The sequence below is a fragment of the Oncorhynchus mykiss genome, unplaced genomic scaffold (genome assembly GCF_013265735.2).
Source record: "Oncorhynchus mykiss isolate Arlee unplaced genomic scaffold, USDA_OmykA_1.1 un_scaffold_640, whole genome shotgun sequence".
NCBI lineage: Eukaryota > Metazoa > Chordata > Actinopteri > Salmoniformes > Salmonidae > Oncorhynchus > Oncorhynchus mykiss.
Window position 1 is genome coordinate 41,066 of NW_023494087.1, and position 13,935 is coordinate 55,000.

Consider the following 13,935-nt stretch of genomic DNA (forward strand, 5'->3'; position numbering starts at 1 on the left):
GTCACTGCCTTGTGGAATTTCAACTCTTTGTCCGTTTTTTCCCACAAGGCTGAAATATGTGCCCTCGCTTTGAAATAAGTAAGCAAGGTTAGTTTGTATTTCATCCAACAATCTGTGCTACAAATTATGGCTACAGTATATGCAATTTCTTCCACTTTTTGAGTGACACAAAGATGCTTATCTAAATGGTGGAAATGCAACAGCTGTTAATCAGGCTCACTTTGACTTTACATAGTGCACCAAGAGATAGTTTCTCGCTTACGGCCACACCGGCCTGAGTACGCCTGATCTCGTCCGATCTCGGAAGCTAAGCAGGGTCGGGCCTGGTTAGTACTTGGATGGGAGACCGCCTGGGAATACCAGGTGCTGTAAGCTTTTTGTCACTGCCTTGTGGAATTTCAACTCTTTGTCCGTTTTTTCCCACAAGGCTGAAATATGTGCCCTCGCTTTGAAATAAGTAAGCAAGGTTAGTTTGTATTTCATCCAACAATCTGTGCTACAAATTATGGCTACAGTATATGCAATTTCATCCACTTTTTGAGATTGCCTTTCGCTTACGGCCACACCGGCCTGAGTACGCCTGATCTCGTCCGATCTCGGAAGCTAAGCAGGGTCGGGCCTGGTTAGTACTTGGATGGGAGACCGCCTGGGAATACCAGGTGCTGTAAGCTTTTTGTCACTGCCTTGTGGAATTTCAACTCTTTGTCCGTTTTTTCCCACAAGGCTGAAATATGTGCCCTCGCTTTGAAATAAGTAAGCAAGGTTAGTTTGTATTTCATCCAACAATCTGTGCTACAAATTATGGCTACAGTATATGCAATTTCATCCACTTTTTGAGATTGCCTTTCGCTTACGGCCACACCGGCCTGAGTACGCCTGATCTCGTCCGATCTCGGAAGCTAAGCAGGGTCGGGCCTGGTTAGTACTTGGATGGGAGACCGCCTGGGAATACCAGGTGCTGTAAGCTTTTTGTCACTGCCTTGTGGAATTTCAACTCTTTGTCCGTTTTTTCCCACAAGGCTGAAATATGTGCCCTCGCTTTGAAATAAGTAAGCAAGGTTAGTTTGTATTTCATCCAACAATCTGTGCTACAAATTATGGCTACAGTATATGCAATTTCTTCCACTTTTTGAGTGACACAAAGATGCTTATCTAAATGGTGGAAATGCAACAGCTGTTAATCAGGCTCACTTTGACTTTACATAGTGCACCAAGAGATAGTTTCTCGCTTACGGCCACACCGGCCTGAGTACGCCTGATCTCGTCCGATCTCGGAAGCTAAGCAGGGTCGGGCCTGGTTAGTACTTGGATGGGAGACCGCCTGGGAATACCAGGTGCTGTAAGCTTTTTGTCACTGCCTTGTGGAATTTCAACTCTTTGTCCGTTTTTTCCCACAAGGCTGAAATATGTGCCCTCGCTTTGAAATAAGTAAGCAAGGTTAGTTTGTATTTCATCCAACAATCTGTGCTACAAATTATGGCTACAGTATATGCAATTTCATCCACTTTTTGAGATTGCCTTTCGCTTACGGCCACACCGGCCTGAGTACGCCTGATCTCGTCCGATCTCGGAAGCTAAGCAGGGTCGGGCCTGGTTAGTACTTGGATGGGAGACCGCCTGGGAATACCAGGTGCTGTAAGCTTTTTGTCACTGCCTTGTGGAATTTCAACTCTTTGTCCGTTTTTTCCCACAAGGCTGAAATATGTGCCCTCGCTTTGAAATAAGTAAGCAAGGTTAGTTTGTATTTCATCCAACAATCTGTGCTACAAATTATGGCTACAGTATATGCAATTTCATCCACTTTTTGAGATTGCCTTTCGCTTACGGCCACACCGGCCTGAGTACGCCTGATCTCGTCCGATCTCGGAAGCTAAGCAGGGTCGGGCCTGGTTAGTACTTGGATGGGAGACCGCCTGGGAATACCAGGTGCTGTAAGCTTTTTGTCACTGCCTTGTGGAATTTCAACTCTTTGTCCGTTTTTTCCCACAAGGCTGAAATATGTGCCCTCGCTTTGAAATAAGTAAGCAAGGTTAGTTTGTATTTCATCCAACAATCTGTGCTACAAATTATGGCTACAGTATATGCAATTTCATCCACTTTTTGAGATTGCCTTTCGCTTACGGCCACACCGGCCTGAGTACGCCTGATCTCGTCCGATCTCGGAAGCTAAGCAGGGTCGGGCCTGGTTAGTACTTGGATGGGAGACCGCCTGGGAATACCAGGTGCTGTAAGCTTTTTGTCACTGCCTTGTGGAATTTCAACTCTTTGTCCGTTTTTTCCCACAAGGCTGAAATATGTGCCCTCGCTTTGAAATAAGTAAGCAAGGTTAGTTTGTATTTCATCCAACAATCTGTGCTACAAATTATGGCTACAGTATATGCAATTTCATCCACTTTTTGAGATTGCCTTTCGCTTACGGCCACACCGGCCTGAGTACGCCTGATCTCGTCCGATCTCGGAAGCTAAGCAGGGTCGGGCCTGGTTAGTACTTGGATGGGAGACCGCCTGGGAATACCAGGTGCTGTAAGCTTTTTGTCACTGCCTTGTGGAATTTCAACTCTTTGTCCGTTTTTTCCCACAAGGCTGAAATATGTGCCCTCGCTTTGAAATAAGTAAGCAAGGTTAGTTTGTATTTCATCCAACAATCTGTGCTACAAATTATGGCTACAGTATATGCAATTTCATCCACTTTTTGAGATTGCCTTTCGCTTACGGCCACACCGGCCTGAGTACGCCTGATCTCGTCCGATCTCGGAAGCTAAGCAGGGTCGGGCCTGGTTAGTACTTGGATGGGAGACCGCCTGGGAATACCAGGTGCTGTAAGCTTTTTGTCACTGCCTTGTGGAATTTCAACTCTTTGTCCGTTTTTTCCCACAAGGCTGAAATATGTGCCCTCGCTTTGAAATAAGTAAGCAAGGTTAGTTTGTATTTCATCCAACAATCTGTGCTACAAATTATGGCTACAGTATATGCAATTTCATCCACTTTTTGAGATTGCCTTTCGCTTACGGCCACACCGGCCTGAGTACGCCTGATCTCGTCCGATCTCGGAAGCTAAGCAGGGTCGGGCCTGGTTAGTACTTGGATGGGAGACCGCCTGGGAATACCAGGTGCTGTAAGCTTTTTGTCACTGCCTTGTGGAATTTCAACTCTTTGTCCGTTTTTTCCCACAAGGCTGAAATATGTGCCCTCGCTTTGAAATAAGTAAGCAAGGTTAGTTTGTATTTCATCCAACAATCTGTGCTACAAATTATGGCTACAGTATATGCAATTTCATCCACTTTTTGAGATTGCCTTTCGCTTACGGCCACACCGGCCTGAGTACGCCTGATCTCGTCCGATCTCGGAAGCTAAGCAGGGTCGGGCCTGGTTAGTACTTGGATGGGAGACCGCCTGGGAATACCAGGTGCTGTAAGCTTTTTGTCACTGCCTTGTGGAATTTCAACTCTTTGTCCGTTTTTTCCCACAAGGCTGAAATATGTGCCCTCGCTTTGAAATAAGTAAGCAAGGTTAGTTTGTATTTCATCCAACAATCTGTGCTACAAATTATGGCTACAGTATATGCAATTTCATCCACTTTTTGAGATTGCCTTTCGCTTACGGCCACACCGGCCTGAGTACGCCTGATCTCGTCCGATCTCGGAAGCTAAGCAGGGTCGGGCCTGGTTAGTACTTGGATGGGAGACCGCCTGGGAATACCAGGTGCTGTAAGCTTTTTGTCACTGCCTTGTGGAATTTCAACTCTTTGTCCGTTTTTTCCCACAAGGCTGAAATATGTGCCCTCGCTTTGAAATAAGTAAGCAAGGTTAGTTTGTATTTCATCCAACAATCTGTGCTACAAATTATGGCTACAGTATATGCAATTTCATCCACTTTTTGAGATTGCCTTTCGCTTACGGCCACACCGGCCTGAGTACGCCTGATCTCGTCCGATCTCGGAAGCTAAGCAGGGTCGGGCCTGGTTAGTACTTGGATGGGAGACCGCCTGGGAATACCAGGTGCTGTAAGCTTTTTGTCACTGCCTTGTGGAATTTCAACTCTTTGTCCGTTTTTTTCCCACAAGGCTGAAATATGTGCCCTCGCTTTGAAATAAGTAAGCAAGGTTAGTTTGTATTTCATCCAACAATCTGTGCTACAAATTATGGCTACAGTATATGCAATTTCATCCACTTTTTGAGATTGCCTTTCGCTTACGGCCACACCGGCCTGAGTACGCCTGATCTCGTCCGATCTCGGAAGCTAAGCAGGGTCGGGCCTGGTTAGTACTTGGATGGGAGACCGCCTGGGAATACCAGGTGCTGTAAGCTTTTTGTCACTGCCTTGTGGAATTTCAACTCTTTGTCCGTTTTTTCCCACAAGGCTGAAATATGTGCCCTCGCTTTGAAATAAGTAAGCAAGGTTAGTTTGTATTTCATCCAACAATCTGTGCTACAAATTATGGCTACAGTATATGCAATTTCATCCACTTTTTGAGATTGCCTTTCGCTTACGGCCACACCGGCCTGAGTACGCCTGATCTCGTCCGATCTCGGAAGCTAAGCAGGGTCGGGCCTGGTTAGTACTTGGATGGGAGACCGCCTGGGAATACCAGGTGCTGTAAGCTTTTTGTCACTGCCTTGTGGAATTTCAACTCTTTGTCCGTTTTTTCCCACAAGGCTGAAATATGTGCCCTCGCTTTGAAATAAGTAAGCAAGGTTAGTTTGTATTTCATCCAACAATCTGTGCTACAAATTATGGCTACAGTATATGCAATTTCATCCACTTTTTGAGATTGCCTTTCGCTTACGGCCACACCGGCCTGAGTACGCCTGATCTCGTCCGATCTCGGAAGCTAAGCAGGGTCGGGCCTGGTTAGTACTTGGATGGGAGACCGCCTGGGAATACCAGGTGCTGTAAGCTTTTTGTCACTGCCTTGTGGAATTTCAACTCTTTGTCCGTTTTTTCCCACAAGGCTGAAATATGTGCCCTCGCTTTGAAATAAGTAAGCAAGGTTAGTTTGTATTTCATCCAACAATCTGTGCTACAAATTATGGCTACAGTATATGCAATTTCATCCACTTTTTGAGATTGCCTTTCGCTTACGGCCACACCGGCCTGAGTACGCCTGATCTCGTCCGATCTCGGAAGCTAAGCAGGGTCGGGCCTGGTTAGTACTTGGATGGGAGACCGCCTGGGAATACCAGGTGCTGTAAGCTTTTTGTCACTGCCTTGTGGAATTTCAACTCTTTGTCCGTTTTTTCCCACAAGGCTGAAATATGTGCCCTCGCTTTGAAATAAGTAAGCAAGGTTAGTTTGTATTTCATCCAACAATCTGTGCTACAAATTATGGCTACAGTATATGCAATTTCATCCACTTTTTGAGATTGCCTTTCGCTTACGGCCACACCGGCCTGAGTACGCCTGATCTCGTCCGATCTCGGAAGCTAAGCAGGGTCGGGCCTGGTTAGTACTTGGATGGGAGACCGCCTGGGAATACCAGGTGCTGTAAGCTTTTTGTCACTGCCTTGTGGAATTTCAACTCTTTGTCCGTTTTTTCCCACAAGGCTGAAATATGTGCCCTCGCTTTGAAATAAGTAAGCAAGGTTAGTTTGTATTTCATCCAACAATCTGTGCTACAAATTATGGCTACAGTATATGCAATTTCATCCACTTTTTGAGATTGCCTTTCGCTTACGGCCACACCGGCCTGAGTACGCCTGATCTCGTCCGATCTCGGAAGCTAAGCAGGGTCGGGCCTGGTTAGTACTTGGATGGGAGACCGCCTGGGAATACCAGGTGCTGTAAGCTTTTTGTCACTGCCTTGTGGAATTTCAACTCTTTGTCCGTTTTTTCCCACAAGGCTGAAATATGTGCCCTCGCTTTGAAATAAGTAAGCAAGGTTAGTTTGTATTTCATCCAACAATCTGTGCTACAAATTATGGCTACAGTATATGCAATTTCATCCACTTTTTGAGATTGCCTTTCGCTTACGGCCACACCGGCCTGAGTACGCCTGATCTCGTCCGATCTCGGAAGCTAAGCAGGGTCGGGCCTGGTTAGTACTTGGATGGGAGACCGCCTGGGAATACCAGGTGCTGTAAGCTTTTTGTCACTGCCTTGTGGAATTTCAACTCTTTGTCCGTTTTTTCCCACAAGGCTGAAATATGTGCCCTCGCTTTGAAATAAGTAAGCAAGGTTAGTTTGTATTTCATCCAACAATCTGTGCTACAAATTATGGCTACAGTATATGCAATTTCATCCACTTTTTGAGATTGCCTTTCGCTTACGGCCACACCGGCCTGAGTACGCCTGATCTCGTCCGATCTCGGAAGCTAAGCAGGGTCGGGCCTGGTTAGTACTTGGATGGGAGACCGCCTGGGAATACCAGGTGCTGTAAGCTTTTTGTCACTGCCTTGTGGAATTTCAACTCTTTGTCCGTTTTTTTCCCACAAGGCTGAAATATGTGCCCTCGCTTTGAAATAAGTAAGCAAGGTTAGTTTGTATTTCATCCAACAATCTGTGCTACAAATTATGGCTACAGTATATGCAATTTCTTCCACTTTTTGAGTGACACAAAGATGCTTATCTAAATGGTGGAAATGCAACAGCTGTTAATCAGGCTCACTTTGACTTTACATAGTGCACCAAGAGATAGTTTCTCGCTTACGGCCACACCGGCCTGAGTACGCCTGATCTCGTCCGATCTCGGAAGCTAAGCAGGGTCGGGCCTGGTTAGTACTTGGATGGGAGACCGCCTGGGAATACCAGGTGCTGTAAGCTTTTTGTCACTGCCTTGTGGAATTTCAACTCTTTGTCCGTTTTTTCCCACAAGCTGAAATATGTGCCCTCGCTTTGAAATAAGTAAGCAAGGTTAGTTTGTATTTCATCCAACAATCTGTGCTACAAATTATGGCTACAGTATATGCAATTTCTTCCACTTTTTGAGTGACACAAAGATGCTTATCTAAATGGTGGAAATGCAACAGCTGTTAATCAGGCTCACTTTGACTTTACATGTGCACCAAGAGATAGTTTCTCGCTTACGGCCACACCGGCCTGAGTACGCCTGATCTCGTCCGATCTCGGAAGCTAAGCAGGGTCGGGCCTGGTTAGTACTTGGATGGGAGACCGCCTGGGAATACCAGGTGCTGTAAGCTTTTTGTCACTGCCTTGTGGAATTTCAACTCTTTGTCCGTTTTTTTCCCACAAGGCTGAAATATGTGCCCTCGCTTTGAAATAAGTAAGCAAGGTTAGTTTGTATTTCATCCAACAATCTGTGCTACAAATTATGGCTACAGTATATGCAATTTCATCCACTTTTTGAGATTGCCTTTCGCTTACGGCCACACCGGCCTGAGTACGCCTGATCTCGTCCGATCTCGGAAGCTAAGCAGGGTCGGGCCTGGTTAGTACTTGGATGGGAGACCGCCTGGGAATACCAGGTGCTGTAAGCTTTTTGTCACTGCCTTGTGGAATTTCAACTCTTTGTCCGTTTTTTCCCACAAGGCTGAAATATGTGCCCTCGCTTTGAAATAAGTAAGCAAGGTTAGTTTGTATTTCATCCAACAATCTGTGCTACAAATTATGGCTACAGTATATGCAATTTCTTCCACTTTTTGAGTGACACAAAGATGCTTATCTAAATGGTGGAAATGCAACAGCTGTTAATCAGGCTCACTTTGACTTTACATAGTGCACCAAGAGATAGTTTCTCGCTTACGGCCACACCGGCTGAGTACGCCTGATCTCGTCCGATCTCGGAAGCTAAGCAGGGTCGGGCCTGGTTAGTACTTGGATGGGAGACCGCCTGGGAATACCAGGTGCTGTAAGCTTTTTGTCACTGCCTTGTGGAATTTCAACTCTTTGTCCGTTTTTTCCACAAGGCTGAAATATGTGCCCTCGCTTTGAAATAAGTAAGCAAGGTTAGTTTGTATTTCATCCAACAATCTGTGCTACAAATTATGGCTACAGTATATGCAATTTCTTCCACTTTTGAGTGACACAAAGATGCTTTCTAAATGGTGGAAATGCAACAGCTGTTAATCAGGCTCACTTTGACTTTACATGTGCACCAAGAGATAGTTTCTCGCTTACGGCCACACCGGCCTGAGTACGCCTGATCTCGTCCGATCTCGGAAGCTAAGCAGGGTCGGGCCTGGTTAGTACTTGGATGGGAGACCGCCTGGGAATACCAGGTGCTGTAAGCTTTTTGTCACTGCCTTGTGGAATTTCAACTCTTTGTCCGTTTTTTCCCACAAGGCTGAAATATGTGCCCTCGCTTTGAAATAAGTAAGCAAGGTTAGTTTGTATTTCATCCAACAATCTGTGCTACAAATTATGGCTACAGTATATGCAATTTCTTCCACTTTTGAGTGACACAAAGATGCTTATCTAAATGGTGGAAATGCCCAGCTGTTAATCAGGCTCACTTTGACTTTACATAGTGCACCAAGAGATAGTTTCTCGCTTACGGCCACACCGGCCTGAGTACGCCTGATCTCGTCCGATCTCGGAAGCTAAGCAGGGTCGGGCCTGGTTAGTACTTGGATGGGAGACCGCCTGGGAATACCAGTGCTGTAAGCTTTTTGTCACTGCCTTGTGGAATTTCAACTCTTTGTCCGTTTTTTCCCACAAGGCTGAAATATGTGCCCTCGCTTTGAAATAAGTAAGCAAGGTTAGTTTGTATTTCATCCAACAATCTGTGCTACAAATTATGGCTACAGTATATGCAATTTCTTCCACTTTTTGAGTGACACAAAGATGCTTATCTAAATGGTGGAAATGCAACAGCTGTTAATCAGGCTCACTTTGACTTTACATAGTGCACCAAGAGATAGTTTCTCGCTTACGGCCACACCGGCCTGAGTACGCCTGATCTCGTCCGATCTCGGAAGCTAAGCAGGGTCGGGCCTGGTTAGTACTTGGATGGGAGACCGCCTGGGAATACCAGGTGCTGTAAGCTTTTTGTCACTGCCTTGTGGAATTTCAACTCTTTGTCCGTTTTTTCCCACAAGGCTGAAATATGTGCCCTCGCTTTGAAATAAGTAAGCAAGGTTAGTTTGTATTTCATCCAACAATCTGTGCTACAAATTATGGCTCAGTATATGCAATTTCATCCACTTTTTGAGATTGCCTTTCGCTTACGGCCACACCGGCCTGAGTACGCCTGATCTCGTCCGATCTCGGAAGCTAAGCAGGGTCGGGCCTGGTTAGTACTTGGATGGGAGACCGCCTGGGAATACCAGGTGCTGTAAGCTTTTTGTCACTGCCTTGTGGAATTTCAACTCTTTGTCCGTTTTTTTTCCCACAAGGCTGAAATATGTGCCCTCGCTTTGAAATAAGTAAGCAAGGTTAGTTTGTATTTCATCCAACAATCTGTGCTACAAATTATGGCTACAGTATATGCAATTTCTTCCACTTTTTGAGTGACACAAAGATGCTTATCTAAATGGTGGAAATGCAACAGCTGTTAATCAGGCTCACTTTGACTTTACATAGTGCACCAAGAGATAGTTTCTCGCTTACGGCCACACCGGCCTGAGTACGCCTGATCTCGTCCGATCTCGGAAGCTAAGCAGGGTCGGGCCTGGTTAGTACTTGGATGGGAGACCGCCTGGGAATACCAGGTGCTGTAAGCTTTTTGTCACTGCCTTGTGGAATTTCAACTCTTTGTCCGTTTTTTCCCACAAGGCTGAAATATGTGCCCTCGCTTTGAAATAAGTAAGCAAGGTTAGTTTGTATTTCATCCAACAATCTGTGCTACAAATTATGGCTACAGTATATGCAATTTCATCCACTTTTTGAGATTGCCTTTCGCTTACGGCCACACCGGCCTGAGTACGCCTGATCTCGTCCGATCTCGGAAGCTAAGCAGGGTCGGGCCTGGTTAGTACTTGGATGGGAGACCGCCTGGGAATACCAGGTGCTGTAAGCTTTTTGTCACTGCCTTGTGGAATTTCAACTCTTTGTCCGTTTTTTCCCACAAGGCTGAAATATGTGCCCTCGCTTTGAAATAAGTAAGCAAGGTTAGTTTGTATTTCATCCAACAATCTGTGCTACAAATTATGGCTACAGTATATGCAATTTCTTCCACTTTTTGAGTGACACAAAGATGCTTATCTAAATGGTGGAATGCAACAGCTGTTAATCAGCTCACTTTGACTTTACATAGTGCACCAAGAGATAGTTTCTCGCTTACGGCCACACCGGCCTGAGTACGCCTGATCTCGTCCGATCTCGGAAGCTAAGCAGGGTCGGGCCTGGTTAGTACTTGGATGGGAGACCGCCTGGGAATACCAGGTGCTGTAAGCTTTTTGTCACTGCCTTGTGGAATTTCAACTCTTTGTCCGTTTTTTCCCACAAGGCTGAAATATGTGCCCTCGCTTTGAAATAAGTAAGCAAGGTTAGTTTGTATTTCATCCAACAATCTGTGCTACAAATTATGGCTACAGTATATGCAATTTCATCCACTTTTTGAGATTGCCTTTCGCTTACGGCCACACCGGCCTGAGTACGCCTGATCTCGTCCGATCTCGGAAGCTAAGCAGGGTCGGGCCTGGTTAGTACTTGGATGGGAGACCGCCTGGGAATACCAGGTGCTGTAAGCTTTTTGTCACTGCCTTGTGGAATTTCAACTCTTTGTCCGTTTTTTCCCACAAGGCTGAAATATGTGCCCTCGCTTTGAAATAAGTAAGCAAGGTTAGTTTGTATTTCATCCAACAATCTGTGCTACAAATTATGGCTACAGTATATGCAATTTCATCCACTTTTTGAGATTGCCTTTCGCTTACGGCCACACCGGCCTGAGTACGCCTGATCTCGTCCGATCTCGGAAGCTAAGCAGGGTCGGGCCTGGTTAGTACTTGGATGGGAGACCGCCTGGGAATACCAGGTGCTGTAAGCTTTTTGTCACTGCCTTGTGGAATTTCAACTCTTTGTCCGTTTTTTCCCACAAGGCTGAAATATGTGCCCTCGCTTTGAAATAAGTAAGCAAGGTTAGTTTGTATTTCATCCAACAATCTGTGCTACAAATTATGGCTACAGTATATGCAATTTCTTCCACTTTTTGAGTGACACAAAGATGCTTATCTAAATGGTGGAAATGCAACAGCTGTTAATCAGGCTCACTTTGACTTTACATAGTGCACCAAGAGATAGTTTCTCGCTTACGGCCACACCGGCCTGAGTACGCCTGATCTCGTCCGATCTCGGAAGCTAAGCAGGGTCGGGCCTGGTTAGTACTTGGATGGGAGACCGCCTGGGAATACCAGGTGCTGTAAGCTTTTTGTCACTGCCTTGTGGAATTTCAACTCTTTGTCCGTTTTTTCCCACAAGGCTGAAATATGTGCCCTCGCTTTGAAATAAGTAAGCAAGGTTAGTTTGTATTTCATCCAACAATCTGTGCTACAAATTATGGCTACAGTATATGCAATTTCTTCCACTTTTTGAGTGACACAAAGATGCTTATCTAAATGGTGGAAATGCACAGCTGTTAATCAGGCTCACTTTGACTTACGTGCACCAAGATAGTTTCTCGCTTACGGCCACACCGGCCTGAGTACGCCTGATCTCGTCCGATCTCGGAAGCTAAGCAGGGTCGGGCCTGGTTAGTACTTGGATGGGAGACCGCCTGGGAATACCAGGTGCTGTAAGCTTTTTGTCACTGCCTTGTGGAATTTCAACTCTTTGTCCGTTTTTTCCCACAAGGCTGAAATATGTGCCCTCGCTTTGAAATAAGTAAGCAAGGTTAGTTTGTATTTCATCCAACAATCTGTGCTACAAATTATGGCTACAGTATATGCAATTTCATCCACTTTTTGAGATTGCCTTTCGCTTACGGCCACACCGGCCTGAGTACGCCTGATCTCGTCCGATCTCGGAAGCTAAGCAGGGTCGGGCCTGGTTAGTACTTGGATGGGAGACCGCCTGGGAATACCAGGTGCTGTAAGCTTTTTGTCACTGCCTTGTGGAATTTCAACTCTTTGTCCGTTTTTTCCCACAAGGCTGAAATATGTGCCCTCGCTTTGAAATAAGTAAGCAAGGTTAGTTTGTATTTCATCCAACAATCTGTGCTACAAATTATGGCTACAGTATATGCAATTTCATCCACTTTTTGAGATTGCCTTTCGCTTACGGCCACACCGGCCTGAGTACGCCTGATCTCGTCCGATCTCGGAAGCTAAGCAGGGTCGGGCCTGGTTAGTACTTGGATGGGAGACCGCCTGGGAATACCAGGTGCTGTAAGCTTTTTGTCACTGCCTTGTGGAATTTCAACTCTTTGTCCGTTTTTTCCCACAAGGCTGAAATATGTGCCCTCGCTTTGAAATAAGTAAGCAAGGTTAGTTTGTATTTCATCCAACAATCTGTGCTACAAATTATGGCTACAGTATATGCAATTTCTTCCACTTTTTGAGTGACACAAAGATGCTTATCTAAATGGTGGAAATGCAACAGCTGTTAATCAGGCTCACTTTGACTTTACATAGTGCACCAAGAGATAGTTTCTCGCTTACGGCCACACCGGCCTGAGTACGCCTGATCTCGTCCGATCTCGGAAGCTAAGCAGGGTCGGGCCTGGTTAGTACTTGGATGGGAGACCGCCTGGGAATACCAGGTGCTGTAAGCTTTTTGTCACTGCCTTGTGGAATTTCAACTCTTTGTCCGTTTTTTCCCACAAGGCTGAAATATGTGCCCTCGCTTTGAAATAAGTAAGCAAGGTTAGTTTGTATTTCATCCAACAATCTGTGCTACAAATTATGGCTACAGTATATGCAATTTCATCCACTTTTTGAGATTGCCTTTCGCTTACGGCCACACCGGCCTGAGTACGCCTGATCTCGTCCGATCTCGGAAGCTAAGCAGGGTCGGGCCTGGTTAGTACTTGGATGGGAGACCGCCTGGGAATACCAGGTGCTGTAAGCTTTTTGTCACTGCCTTGTGGAATTTCAACTCTTTGTCCGTTTTTTCCCACAAGGCTGAAATATGTGCCCTCGCTTTGAAATAAGTAAGCAAGGTTAGTTTGTATTTCATCCAACAATCTGTGCTACAAATTATGGCTACAGTATATGCAATTTCATCCACTTTTTGAGATTGCCTTTCGCTTACGGCCACACCGGCCTGAGTACGCCTGATCTCGTCCGATCTCGGAAGCTAAGCAGGTCGGGCCTGGTTAGTACTTGGATGGGAGACCGCCTGGGATACCAGGTGCTGTAAGCTTTTTGTCACTGCCTTGTGGAATTTCAACTCTTTGTCCGTTTTTTCCCACAAGGCTGAAATATGTGCCCTCGCTTTGAAATAAGTAAGCAAGGTTAGTTTGTATTTCATCCAACAATCTGTGCTACAAATTATGGCTACAGTATATGCAATTTCTTCCACTTTTTGAGTGACACAAAGATGCTTATCTAAATGGTGGAAATGCAACAGCTGTTAATCAGGCTCACTTTGACTTTACATAGTGCACCAAGAGATAGTTTCTCGCTTACGGCCACACCGCCTGAGTACGCCTGATCTCGTCCGATCTCGGAAGCTAAGCAGGGTCGGGCCTGGTTAGTACTTGGATGGGAGACCGCCTGGGAATACCAGTGCTGTAAGCTTTTTGTCACTGCCTTGTGGAATTTCAACTCTTTGTCCGTTTTTTTCCCACAAGGCTGAAATATGTGCCCTCGCTTTGAAATAAGTAAGCAAGGTTAGTTTGTATTTCATCCACAATCTGTGCTACAAATTATGGCTACAGTATATGCAATTTCTTCCACTTTTGAGTGACACAAAATGCTTATCTAAATGGTGGAAATGCAACAGCTGTTAATCAGGCTCACTTTGACTTTACATGTGCCTGAGATAGTTTCGCTTACGGCCACACCGGCCTGAGTACGCCTGATCTCGTCCGATCTCGGAAGCTAAGCAGGGTCGGGCCTGGTTAGTACTTGGATGGGAGACCGCCTGGGAATACCAGGTGCT

General features: G+C 45.6%; 39 non-coding genes and 4 pseudogenes across 39 annotated transcripts in view; all 43 read left to right on the top strand.

Annotated features, from left to right (window-relative positions):
• The first annotated feature begins 256 nt into the window (after positions 1 to 256).
• Positions 257 to 375, top strand: LOC118960851. The gene has a single exon (XR_005048730.1). It is a non-coding gene; the product is annotated as a 5S ribosomal RNA (ribosomal RNA).
• Positions 376 to 552: 177 nt separating this feature from the next.
• Positions 553 to 671, top strand: LOC118960853. Its single transcript, XR_005048732.1, has one exon. It is a non-coding gene; the product is annotated as a 5S ribosomal RNA (ribosomal RNA).
• A 177-nt stretch (positions 672 to 848) lies between these two features.
• Positions 849 to 967, top strand: LOC118960854. The gene has a single exon (XR_005048733.1). It is a non-coding gene; the product is annotated as a 5S ribosomal RNA (ribosomal RNA).
• Positions 968 to 1,227: 260 nt separating this feature from the next.
• Positions 1,228 to 1,346, top strand: LOC118960855. The gene has a single exon (XR_005048734.1). It is a non-coding gene; the product is annotated as a 5S ribosomal RNA (ribosomal RNA).
• Positions 1,347 to 1,523: 177 nt separating this feature from the next.
• LOC118960856 lies at positions 1,524 to 1,642 on the top strand. Its single transcript, XR_005048735.1, has one exon. It is a non-coding gene; the product is annotated as a 5S ribosomal RNA (ribosomal RNA).
• A 177-nt stretch (positions 1,643 to 1,819) lies between these two features.
• LOC118960857 lies at positions 1,820 to 1,938 on the top strand. The gene has a single exon (XR_005048736.1). It is a non-coding gene; the product is annotated as a 5S ribosomal RNA (ribosomal RNA).
• A 177-nt stretch (positions 1,939 to 2,115) lies between these two features.
• On the top strand, positions 2,116 to 2,234 carry LOC118960858. The gene has a single exon (XR_005048737.1). It is a non-coding gene; the product is annotated as a 5S ribosomal RNA (ribosomal RNA).
• Positions 2,235 to 2,411: 177 nt separating this feature from the next.
• Positions 2,412 to 2,530, top strand: LOC118960859. The gene has a single exon (XR_005048738.1). It is a non-coding gene; the product is annotated as a 5S ribosomal RNA (ribosomal RNA).
• Positions 2,531 to 2,707: 177 nt separating this feature from the next.
• On the top strand, positions 2,708 to 2,826 carry LOC118960860. The gene has a single exon (XR_005048739.1). It is a non-coding gene; the product is annotated as a 5S ribosomal RNA (ribosomal RNA).
• A 177-nt stretch (positions 2,827 to 3,003) lies between these two features.
• Positions 3,004 to 3,122, top strand: LOC118960861. Its single transcript, XR_005048740.1, has one exon. It is a non-coding gene; the product is annotated as a 5S ribosomal RNA (ribosomal RNA).
• Positions 3,123 to 3,299: 177 nt separating this feature from the next.
• LOC118960862 lies at positions 3,300 to 3,418 on the top strand. Its single transcript, XR_005048741.1, has one exon. It is a non-coding gene; the product is annotated as a 5S ribosomal RNA (ribosomal RNA).
• A 177-nt stretch (positions 3,419 to 3,595) lies between these two features.
• LOC118960864 lies at positions 3,596 to 3,714 on the top strand. The gene has a single exon (XR_005048743.1). It is a non-coding gene; the product is annotated as a 5S ribosomal RNA (ribosomal RNA).
• A 177-nt stretch (positions 3,715 to 3,891) lies between these two features.
• On the top strand, positions 3,892 to 4,010 carry LOC118960865. Its single transcript, XR_005048744.1, has one exon. It is a non-coding gene; the product is annotated as a 5S ribosomal RNA (ribosomal RNA).
• Positions 4,011 to 4,188: 178 nt separating this feature from the next.
• On the top strand, positions 4,189 to 4,307 carry LOC118960866. Its single transcript, XR_005048745.1, has one exon. It is a non-coding gene; the product is annotated as a 5S ribosomal RNA (ribosomal RNA).
• A 177-nt stretch (positions 4,308 to 4,484) lies between these two features.
• Positions 4,485 to 4,603, top strand: LOC118960867. The gene has a single exon (XR_005048746.1). It is a non-coding gene; the product is annotated as a 5S ribosomal RNA (ribosomal RNA).
• A 177-nt stretch (positions 4,604 to 4,780) lies between these two features.
• Positions 4,781 to 4,899, top strand: LOC118960868. The gene has a single exon (XR_005048747.1). It is a non-coding gene; the product is annotated as a 5S ribosomal RNA (ribosomal RNA).
• A 177-nt stretch (positions 4,900 to 5,076) lies between these two features.
• On the top strand, positions 5,077 to 5,195 carry LOC118960869. The gene has a single exon (XR_005048748.1). It is a non-coding gene; the product is annotated as a 5S ribosomal RNA (ribosomal RNA).
• A 177-nt stretch (positions 5,196 to 5,372) lies between these two features.
• On the top strand, positions 5,373 to 5,491 carry LOC118960870. The gene has a single exon (XR_005048749.1). It is a non-coding gene; the product is annotated as a 5S ribosomal RNA (ribosomal RNA).
• Positions 5,492 to 5,668: 177 nt separating this feature from the next.
• LOC118960871 lies at positions 5,669 to 5,787 on the top strand. Its single transcript, XR_005048750.1, has one exon. It is a non-coding gene; the product is annotated as a 5S ribosomal RNA (ribosomal RNA).
• Positions 5,788 to 5,964: 177 nt separating this feature from the next.
• LOC118960872 lies at positions 5,965 to 6,083 on the top strand. The gene has a single exon (XR_005048751.1). It is a non-coding gene; the product is annotated as a 5S ribosomal RNA (ribosomal RNA).
• A 177-nt stretch (positions 6,084 to 6,260) lies between these two features.
• On the top strand, positions 6,261 to 6,379 carry LOC118960873. The gene has a single exon (XR_005048752.1). It is a non-coding gene; the product is annotated as a 5S ribosomal RNA (ribosomal RNA).
• Positions 6,380 to 6,640: 261 nt separating this feature from the next.
• LOC118960875 lies at positions 6,641 to 6,759 on the top strand. The gene has a single exon (XR_005048754.1). It is a non-coding gene; the product is annotated as a 5S ribosomal RNA (ribosomal RNA).
• A 258-nt stretch (positions 6,760 to 7,017) lies between these two features.
• LOC118960876 lies at positions 7,018 to 7,136 on the top strand. The gene has a single exon (XR_005048755.1). It is a non-coding gene; the product is annotated as a 5S ribosomal RNA (ribosomal RNA).
• Positions 7,137 to 7,314: 178 nt separating this feature from the next.
• LOC118960877 lies at positions 7,315 to 7,433 on the top strand. The gene has a single exon (XR_005048756.1). It is a non-coding gene; the product is annotated as a 5S ribosomal RNA (ribosomal RNA).
• A 260-nt stretch (positions 7,434 to 7,693) lies between these two features.
• LOC118960928 lies at positions 7,694 to 7,811 on the top strand (annotated as a pseudogene).
• Positions 7,812 to 8,067: 256 nt separating this feature from the next.
• On the top strand, positions 8,068 to 8,186 carry LOC118960878. Its single transcript, XR_005048757.1, has one exon. It is a non-coding gene; the product is annotated as a 5S ribosomal RNA (ribosomal RNA).
• Positions 8,187 to 8,444: 258 nt separating this feature from the next.
• Positions 8,445 to 8,562, top strand: LOC118960931 (annotated as a pseudogene).
• A 260-nt stretch (positions 8,563 to 8,822) lies between these two features.
• LOC118960879 lies at positions 8,823 to 8,941 on the top strand. Its single transcript, XR_005048758.1, has one exon. It is a non-coding gene; the product is annotated as a 5S ribosomal RNA (ribosomal RNA).
• A 176-nt stretch (positions 8,942 to 9,117) lies between these two features.
• LOC118960880 lies at positions 9,118 to 9,236 on the top strand. The gene has a single exon (XR_005048759.1). It is a non-coding gene; the product is annotated as a 5S ribosomal RNA (ribosomal RNA).
• A 262-nt stretch (positions 9,237 to 9,498) lies between these two features.
• Positions 9,499 to 9,617, top strand: LOC118960881. Its single transcript, XR_005048760.1, has one exon. It is a non-coding gene; the product is annotated as a 5S ribosomal RNA (ribosomal RNA).
• Positions 9,618 to 9,794: 177 nt separating this feature from the next.
• Positions 9,795 to 9,913, top strand: LOC118960882. Its single transcript, XR_005048761.1, has one exon. It is a non-coding gene; the product is annotated as a 5S ribosomal RNA (ribosomal RNA).
• Positions 9,914 to 10,171: 258 nt separating this feature from the next.
• Positions 10,172 to 10,290, top strand: LOC118960883. Its single transcript, XR_005048762.1, has one exon. It is a non-coding gene; the product is annotated as a 5S ribosomal RNA (ribosomal RNA).
• A 177-nt stretch (positions 10,291 to 10,467) lies between these two features.
• On the top strand, positions 10,468 to 10,586 carry LOC118960884. The gene has a single exon (XR_005048763.1). It is a non-coding gene; the product is annotated as a 5S ribosomal RNA (ribosomal RNA).
• Positions 10,587 to 10,763: 177 nt separating this feature from the next.
• Positions 10,764 to 10,882, top strand: LOC118960886. The gene has a single exon (XR_005048765.1). It is a non-coding gene; the product is annotated as a 5S ribosomal RNA (ribosomal RNA).
• A 260-nt stretch (positions 10,883 to 11,142) lies between these two features.
• LOC118960887 lies at positions 11,143 to 11,261 on the top strand. Its single transcript, XR_005048766.1, has one exon. It is a non-coding gene; the product is annotated as a 5S ribosomal RNA (ribosomal RNA).
• Positions 11,262 to 11,514: 253 nt separating this feature from the next.
• LOC118960888 lies at positions 11,515 to 11,633 on the top strand. The gene has a single exon (XR_005048767.1). It is a non-coding gene; the product is annotated as a 5S ribosomal RNA (ribosomal RNA).
• Positions 11,634 to 11,810: 177 nt separating this feature from the next.
• LOC118960889 lies at positions 11,811 to 11,929 on the top strand. Its single transcript, XR_005048768.1, has one exon. It is a non-coding gene; the product is annotated as a 5S ribosomal RNA (ribosomal RNA).
• Positions 11,930 to 12,106: 177 nt separating this feature from the next.
• Positions 12,107 to 12,225, top strand: LOC118960890. Its single transcript, XR_005048769.1, has one exon. It is a non-coding gene; the product is annotated as a 5S ribosomal RNA (ribosomal RNA).
• A 260-nt stretch (positions 12,226 to 12,485) lies between these two features.
• Positions 12,486 to 12,604, top strand: LOC118960892. The gene has a single exon (XR_005048771.1). It is a non-coding gene; the product is annotated as a 5S ribosomal RNA (ribosomal RNA).
• Positions 12,605 to 12,781: 177 nt separating this feature from the next.
• LOC118960893 lies at positions 12,782 to 12,900 on the top strand. The gene has a single exon (XR_005048772.1). It is a non-coding gene; the product is annotated as a 5S ribosomal RNA (ribosomal RNA).
• Positions 12,901 to 13,077: 177 nt separating this feature from the next.
• Positions 13,078 to 13,194, top strand: LOC118960933 (annotated as a pseudogene).
• A 260-nt stretch (positions 13,195 to 13,454) lies between these two features.
• On the top strand, positions 13,455 to 13,571 carry LOC118960936 (annotated as a pseudogene).
• Positions 13,572 to 13,823: 252 nt separating this feature from the next.
• The window catches only part of LOC118960894, a 119-nt gene continuing 7 nt past the window's right edge, over positions 13,824 to 13,935 (top strand). The window contains exon 1 of the ribosomal RNA XR_005048773.1: positions 13,824 to 13,935. This exon is cut by the window's right edge and continues 7 nt beyond it. This is a non-coding gene — a ribosomal RNA (5S ribosomal RNA).